We start from the raw sequence: 8,735 nt of genomic DNA on the forward strand, positions 1-8,735 counted from the left end.
TTACTTAATTTCTGGTAGCCTATCTAATGTTCATGACTCACATAATTACTATTATACCAGCAGTAACATTCAAAACCATATGAGTACATGCTCAAAATAAAACACATCATTTTAATGGGTGACCATTACATTCCCCCAGCCAGCGTATATCTGGACCAAAGAAGGGTTTCATGTCCACCACATTGACTGTGTCTACTTTTGCATTATCCGACACCCCACGCACACGGTAGTTTACTGACCTAATCTTTTTCTACCTTAGCAGGTCCCACCAACGGGTGCAAGTTTGGCGGAAAATTTGACAGCTGCTTTCGACAGTGGGTGCCTAAGCCAGACCAGATCACCGACCATAAAGTGTACATACCTATGGCGTGCATTGTAGTATCTGGCTTGTCTGGTTTTGGCTAAACCTACATGTCGCTGAACCTCTTGATGAATGTTTTGCTGTCTGTGAACTGTTGTGTATGCAGGTGAGGTAGGTGTTGGTGTTTTGGAGATGAGACGCTCAAATGGCCCCTTAAATGTTAACGCCTTAGCCAACAAGGCTGGTGTCACCCCAGTTGTCTCATGTGGCTGTTAATGGCCAGGCGGAATTCTGGGAGCCACCTGTCCCAGTTTTGATGGTGCTGCTCCACAAAAGATGCTATCATGGTTTTCATGGTTCTATTCACCCTTTCAGTCATGTTCGTCTGAGGGTGGTATGCTGTTGACAGCTTTTGCATAACCCCCCATGACTCACACAGAGAGGACATGACTTGACTGGTGAACTGGGGTCCACGATCCGATACCATGTAGGCAGGCACTCCCCCCACCTAGTGAAGACTTCATCCTTCAGGATTTTACAGACCAGGAGTCTTCGTGATCTTTCATTGGGAACAACTCCACCCACTTGGTGTAATAATCCACGACAACCATGAGCATTGTGTTCCGGGCCTTACTGAGTGGGAATGGACCCATGAAATCTACTCCAATCATCTCACCAGGAGTCTGGACGTTCGTCTGTTGTAATTGGCCAGCAGGTCTTTCGTTTGTTGCTTTATACTGCTGGCATTTCTGACACGAGCGGACATGATCCCACACACATCTTTTCAGATAGATGGCCACCAGGCCACCTCCAAGATCCTGAGGAGGGTCTTCATCCTTCCAAGATGGCCTCCGATAGGACTGTTATGAAAGTAAGCAAGGAACTCTGGCACCATCTTGCTCGGGACCACCAGCTGGTAGTTAAATCCAGTGTATTTGGATGGCACTCCACGATACAGAACTCCCCTGCTGGTCTTGATAGTGGACTCCTCGCCTGGGCTTGTTCTTGGTTCTTCTTGCTCAGCTCTTCACAGACAGGATCTGTCTGCTGTGCTTCTTCAATCTCCTGTAGGGTTGTTGGCAGTTCAGCCCAGTGTGTCTTGGCTACAGCAATGCACATGTCCCCTGCAGGTGAGCGGGACAGGGCGTCGGGGACAACGTTGCAACACCCTTTCTTGTAATGGACGCGGAATGAAAAAGGCTGCAATCTCAAGGTCCACCGTGTAAGCCTGGATGAGGTTTTTGGGCAGTTAAAAACCCAAGAAAGAGCACTGTGATCAGTGAAGACATCAAAAGTGCTCCCCCAAATAATGCCTCCACTTTTCCACTGCCCACACTACAGCCAGACATTCTTTTTCTGCTGTGGAGTACCTCACTTCTGCATCCTTTAGTGCCCTAGACGCATATGCAATTGCCCTTTCTTCGCCAGCAACATTCTGGGTGAGAATGGCACCCAACCCCACATCACTTGCGTCAGTGTGCACCTGAAAAGGGTGACGGATGTGGGGATGTGCCAGGACAGGCGGAGCCTGCAAAGCCAGCTTAAGCTGCTCAAATGCTGCTTGGCAGTCTGGCGGTCCAGTTCCAAGCAACCGCTTTTTTTTTTCAGCTGGTTCATCGGAGCAGACACATCAGCCAGATTCGGGATGAATTTATGATACCAGCCCACAAGCCCCAGGAATCTTTGCAATGACTTCAAGTCGGTTGGTGCAGGGTAATTGCTAATAGCTTCCACTTTAGAGGAATCTACCTCAACTCCCTTGCCTGACACAACATGTCCCAGAAATTTTAACTGGGTCTGCAACAGGTGGCACTTCTTGATATTGAGAGTGAGATGAGCTTGGTGGAGCTTTTGGAACACTGCCTCCAGGTCACTAAGGTGCTGTTCTAGGGACCTTGAAAAGACAACTATGTCATCGATATAAACAAAGCAAATTGTTCCTCTTAGCTCTCCTAAGATATGTTCCATGAGTCGCTGGAAGGTGGCGCCGTGTTACGCAAACCAAATGGCATGACTTTGAAATGATACAGGCCCATGTGTGTTATCACCAAGCTGGTCTTCCGCTTGCTGTCTTCATCCATCTCTACCTGCCAGTATCCGCTTTGGTAAGTCCAATGAACTAAAGACACTTGCACCCTGCATGGATTCTAGGATTTCATGAACAAGAGGCATCGGATACGCATCATGGTGGGTTTTGGCATTTAACTTGCAAAGTCGACACAGAATCTATAAGAGCCGCCTTTTTGGGTACCAGGACTGTTGGGGAGGCCCAAGCTGACGAGGACGGCTCGATGACACCCTCCTTCAACATCTTCTGAATGTGTTCCGCTATGATGCACTGCTTTTGAGGTGACACCCTATACGCCCTTTGTCTCACTGGCACCTCATCCAAAGTTAAGATCTGATGCTTGAGGACATTAGTGACACCTTTGGTCTCTGTCCAGACTGAAGACCATCTCTGCAGCAATGGTCTCACTACTTCTGGCTGCATTTCCAGCAGTGGGGTGATGTTTGAGTTAGTGTCTGTGGCCTCCGTGGACAGCAAGATAAAAGTGGACTCCTGGCCCATCTTGGCCCCATTGAAGAGCCGCCCCGGACTTCCGTGTGAACTTATGTTCTTGGTCACCGGGCAAACTGAACTTTCCCATATGCGGCTTCAAAACCATCTGACTGGCACATAAGAAGTCCAAACCCAGCAACAGTGGCATATACAGGTGCTTATCATCCAGGACAAATACAGCGGCAGAAAGTTGTAAGTCATGCAGCCGAAAGAGCAATGTTGTTCTCCCAATAGCAGTACTCTCCTGTCCATTAGCCATAACAAACCTCTGACCTAAGCCTGTGCTTAATGGCTCATCTTTTCTTTTTTTATCTTTTCCCACAGGCTTCTTCTCATAAGTGTGAAGGTGCATCCTGTGTCTACAACAGCATCTCCTACAATGCCTCTAACCTCCACAGGAACCACCAGGAGATCTGGCATGCCTTGAACCACAGCTAGATCAGCATCCCTGCTCTTTTCAGGCCCCTTTTTTTGCAGTTTTTGGAATTTTTGTCCCATGGCTGGCCTGCTGCACACGTCCAATATTCTTTTTGTGTTACTCCAGTCCCTCTCTATTAAAGACCCAACCTTTACAAGTTGTTCCACTGTCCGAACAATGCCTCGTAATCCACTGGCTAGTCGTGGGTTACAAGCATTCAAAATACGCCGCACAATTTCCTCTTCCGCATATCAGAGCGCAAACTTAAGACACAAGGCCCGATAATCATATGAGAAATCTCTCAGGCACTGTGATGGGGTTTGCACCATGGTCCGTAACTGCTCTTCAATTTCTGATTGATAATCAGAAGACAGAAAGGCTACCAGGAATGCTTCCTTGAATTCAGCCCAGTTTGTAATGTTTGAACGAGTAGCGACCCACCAACTATGTGCTGAGCCTTTCAGGACAGTGTTAAGTGCGCCAATAAGTTCAATGTCACTCAATGGTCTCAGAGACAAAAAGTTTTCACATTGCTCTACGAACTCTGTGGCATCCACTGAGCTGGATTTTCCTGGCGTGCCAAACTGGGGAAACTCAAGGTGGATGGGTGGTTTACTGCGGACAGGCTGAAGGCCTAAGTTTGTGCCATCGGCATCACCCACTGTGAAAGGCGTGGAGAAAGACGTGGGTCGCCAGGACAACCGTGATTTATTTATAATTTTCGTAATCTGCTCATGCCACATTTGGTCCCGCCGTTGTAAACAAGCCACTATAGCTTCATCCAGCTTTTTTATTCTAGTGTCTACATATCCTTTAAATTCCTCTGCAAGGGTATCAATTGAAGCTCTCATCCCTTCTTCACGACTCAAGGCACTATCAATAGATTGTTTCTGTTGTTCCTCCAGAGCATCCATACGACTTTTAAAGCTTTCCAATTGTTCTTCAATAGCGTTTACTTCATTCAAAACACCCTGTTGTTCCTCATCAGGCTCAGGCTCATTCAAGTACAGCCCGTCCAAAAGACTGCTTATCTCACTGACGCCACTGCGGTCAGCTCTGACAGTCACATGGCGGTGTGGATGGACATTTTGAAGCTGGCCATGCTTAGACTTCCTATAGGTGATACCAAATCACCTTCTTCAAGTACATCTGTAACTACCTGATGCTCACTAAACATGTTGAATGTTATGTTGTATGTTGTGTATGTTAATGTTTAGCAGACAATGGTATGTGTAGTGTATTGCAGTGTTTAACTACAAACAAAAAATTATTGTATAGTAAATTCTTAACAAACATGTACACTTTTCATATGCCTATGAAAACGTTGGATGGAAAAACAAAATAAAGTCTTAATAGTCCCCGTGCACGGGCCACCACTATGTAACAAACGCTCTCTAATGCTTTCGGAAGTGAGGGCTACAATACGCATCAAAAGGTGCGGGCGACTATTCCATTACACTTGCTGGCAATCAAAGTAGTGGACATGCGTTAAATAACCAAAAAATACAAACATGGATCGTCCTAGCAATAACCCCAGGATGTTTTACCAAACACGGTTGAATAACACAAGGACACAAACGTTAAACCTCCGTGGCTTTATAGAATTATTGTACCGGGCGGAATCTACAGTATAGGCCAGCTCCATTCATTCACTCATAAACAAAACAAAGTCGCGCAAGATCGCACCAGCAACCCCAAAAATACCCACAAAACAACCCACAAAACAATGTCAAGTATATTGTTCAATAGGTCAAGACCGTGGAATAACTAAATGTCCGAGAAAACAAAACAATGTCCGTTTACGAAGTGGCAGCCTCTCCGCGAATGCAAAAAAATAAGGAAGGACACGGCGGTCCGGTTTTAAAAACCCCGCGTCTCACCAGCCTGTCCTTGTTGGCAAACGTCCGTCCAGATGAGTAATCCCCATATAGAAAAAAGGCAAAGCATCCAACAATGTCCTTTAGAACAAAAAGGGGTAATCCGAGACCGTCGACGATACTCCACACTCAATGAGTCCAACATGTCAAACACATAGGCCTGTTCAATGCCTCTACCTAACGTGATACCAGAACCTAAGAAAACTTTGAGCCTGTCCCACGAACGCCTCCCCATTGATTGACAGGCCAATTGATGGGAGTTCCTCATTATCAGAGTGAAAATCAGTCCTATACCCGCAGTGTTTACTTAATTTCTGGTAGCCTATCTAATGTTCATGACTCACATAATTACTATTATACCAGCAGTAACATTCAAAACCATATGAGTACATGCTCAAAATAAAACACATCATTTTAATGGGTGACCATTACAACGTTACATACATGTGCTCTGATGCTGAGCCTACACATGCTACATACATGTGCTCTGATGCTGAGCCTACACATGCTACATACATGTGCTTTAAAGCTGAGCCTACACACGCTACATACAGTACATGTGCTCTGATGCTGAGCCTACACACGCTACATACTGTACATGTGCTCTGATGCTGAGCCTACACATGCTACATACATGTGCTCTGATGCTGAGCCTACACATGCTACATACATGTGCTTTAAAGCTGAGCCTACACACGCTACATACAGTACATGTGCTCTGATGCTGAGCCTACACACGCTACATACATGTGCTCTGATGCTGAGCCTACACACACTACATACATGTGCTCTAATGCTGAGCCAACACACGCTACATACAGTACATGTGCTCTGATGCTGAGCCTACACACGCTACATACATGTGCTCTGATGCTGAGCCTACACACGCTACATACATGTGCTCTGATGCTGAGCCTACACACGCTACATACAGTACATGTGCTCTGATGCTGAGCCTACACACGCTACATACATGTGCTCTGATGCTGAGCCTACACACGTTACATACATGTGCTCTGATGCTGAGCCTACACATGCTACATACATGTGCTCTGATGCTGAGCCTACACATGCTACATACATGTGCTTCAAAGCTGAGCCTACACACGCTACATACAGTACATGTGCTCTGATGCTGAGCCTACACACGCTATATACTGTACATGTGCTCTGATGCTGAGCCTACACATGCTACATACATGTGCTCTGATGCTGAGCCTACACATGCTACATACATTTGCTTTAAAGCTGAGCCTACACACGCTACATACAGTACATGTGCTCTGATGCTGAGCCTACACACGCTTCACATACATGTGCTCTGATGCTGAGCCTACACACACTACATACATGTGCTCTAATGCTGAGCCAACACACTACATACAGTACATGTGCTCTGATGTTGAGCCTACACACGCTACATACATGTGCTCTGATGCTGAGCCTACACACGCTACATACATGTGCTCTAATGCTGAGCCAACACACGCTACATACATGTGCTCCGATGCTGAGCCTACACACGCTACATACATGTGTTCTGATGCTGAGCCTACACACGCTACATACATGTGCTCCGATGCTGAGCCTACACATGCTACATACATGTGCTCTGATGCTGAGCCTACACATGCTACATACATGTGCTTTAAAGCTGAGCCTACACACGCTACATACAGTACATGTGCTCTGATGCTGAGCCTACACACGCTACATACATGTGCTTTGATGCTGAGCCTACACATGAGAAAAGGAACAGCCTGAATGAAAGGGTATGACTGCAGAGTTGATGGATCACTGGCTATGAAAAAATGTGATAAAACTATATAACATGCAAACCACCCATCCTGTGCTCGTTCTATACACATTTCAGTTCAAGGAGTCTGGGGACACGCTTGGTTGCATCAGTGCCAACTGCCCTGCCTGCCTGCCCTGCCTGCCTTGGTCTTGGCCTGCCTGCCTGCCTGCCTTGGTCTTGCCCTGCCTTGGTCTTGCCCTGCCTGCCTGCCTGCCTGCCCTGCCTTGGTCTTGGCCTGCTTCTCTCTCTTTACATTCAGGCAGATGTTTCTCCGCAAGACTGAGCTCTATTCTCAGCATGCTTTTCTCGGGGGACAGGCCTCTTTGCTTCTTAAATAACTTCCACCAGACAATCTGACACAGGGCCATCTGGTGACGCATTGTTTGTCTGTGGTGGCTCAGATTTGCCTTAAGGGCATATGCCCTTTAAATGTGCATTTGTCTCAGGAGTACAGTATATTCTTAGGCCAACTAGCTATCTTATTTTAGGTTAACTGACCCTAATGTATGTGTCTGCCCAAATGATTAATGATTTGAGCCTTCATTAAGGTTACAAAACTGGGCCCTCACCATGCTGCTCCTTGTGGAGGAGAAGTGGCCTCGTTATGCCAGCTGCTGTGCCCGTGGGGATTGACAGGAAGGCTGATGGCGCTCTGGAGACAGCCCGGCTAACGAGGCCCCTCCGCAGGCACTGGCCAGCTTAATTAGGCAGATCCAGCGCGTGGGCGGAGGCCCTCAGGAGTCAGCAGGACCATCTGAGCCCTCTCGTCTGCACAGACACACTTCCTGCTCACCACACGCTCTGTCCAGCTAGGATCCCAGGCCCATTTGTCAGCCCTCTATTCTCATTAATACATCATAGACCTCCAGTGGAGCCGTCTGGTAGCCCGGAGCAGCACGGAGCTCTCCACAGTGGCCGGCCAGGCCGCCCCTACTGCGCCAGCGTCCGAGATACACCAGCCTGTTTGTCATGTTAGAGAATCAGAGATGAGCACATTAGATTTGTGCTGATGCCACTTTTGGCACATCTCACTTGAATGCTTTCCTTACGCTGGGAGACTGACACAGACTTGGCAGATATTCAGTCACAGTCTTTGCATTCAGCAGCCTTATCTGATATTCTTTATATGACAGAAATCCAATTGCCACCAACTCCTCTTGTGATACCAAATGACCACTCTAAGATTCAGCTCAGATAAATGTATTTCTTTACATATCTAAAATATTTTTAAAAATCTAAATATATAAAAAGGATACCTAACAGATGGCAATGGTATTTTAGTTATGGTATATTTTGTATCGTATGCATAGTTTGTATTTTTATGATTGACACGAAGGATAAGGTTTGAGCTAATGATTGTTCCTCTTCTCAGTAGGTGGAGGGCTGTCACAGCACTGTGGCAACAATAGCTTAGCAACAGCGTCACGTTCTTAGCAGAGGTGAGCAGGTGAGAGGGGAGAGGAGTACGTGTTGGACCCTGATGACCACTCTCATGAAGTACGTGTTGGACCCTGATGACCATTCTCATAAAGCCTCATCTTCTCTTCAGTCTTTTGTACACTGCTTGACTATCGGGGTATGAAGCCTGACAGGCGTCCGAGACAAACTACTTTGAGAAGAAGACTTTGCGAGTTGTTTTGGGGAAATCAAAGCCTGTGACTTCAGAAGATAACATGGTGCACCCCTGCCCCTTGGGCATGTCAGCTTTGGGCGTTCATAACTGAATGTGTATTTTTACACAATCACAAACTCACTGAGACAAGTTTGTTACCTTTTCAGAT

Source organism: Alosa alosa, chromosome 11 (genome assembly GCF_017589495.1).
Source record: "Alosa alosa isolate M-15738 ecotype Scorff River chromosome 11, AALO_Geno_1.1, whole genome shotgun sequence".
NCBI classification, from domain to species: domain Eukaryota; kingdom Metazoa; phylum Chordata; class Actinopteri; order Clupeiformes; family Clupeidae; genus Alosa; species Alosa alosa.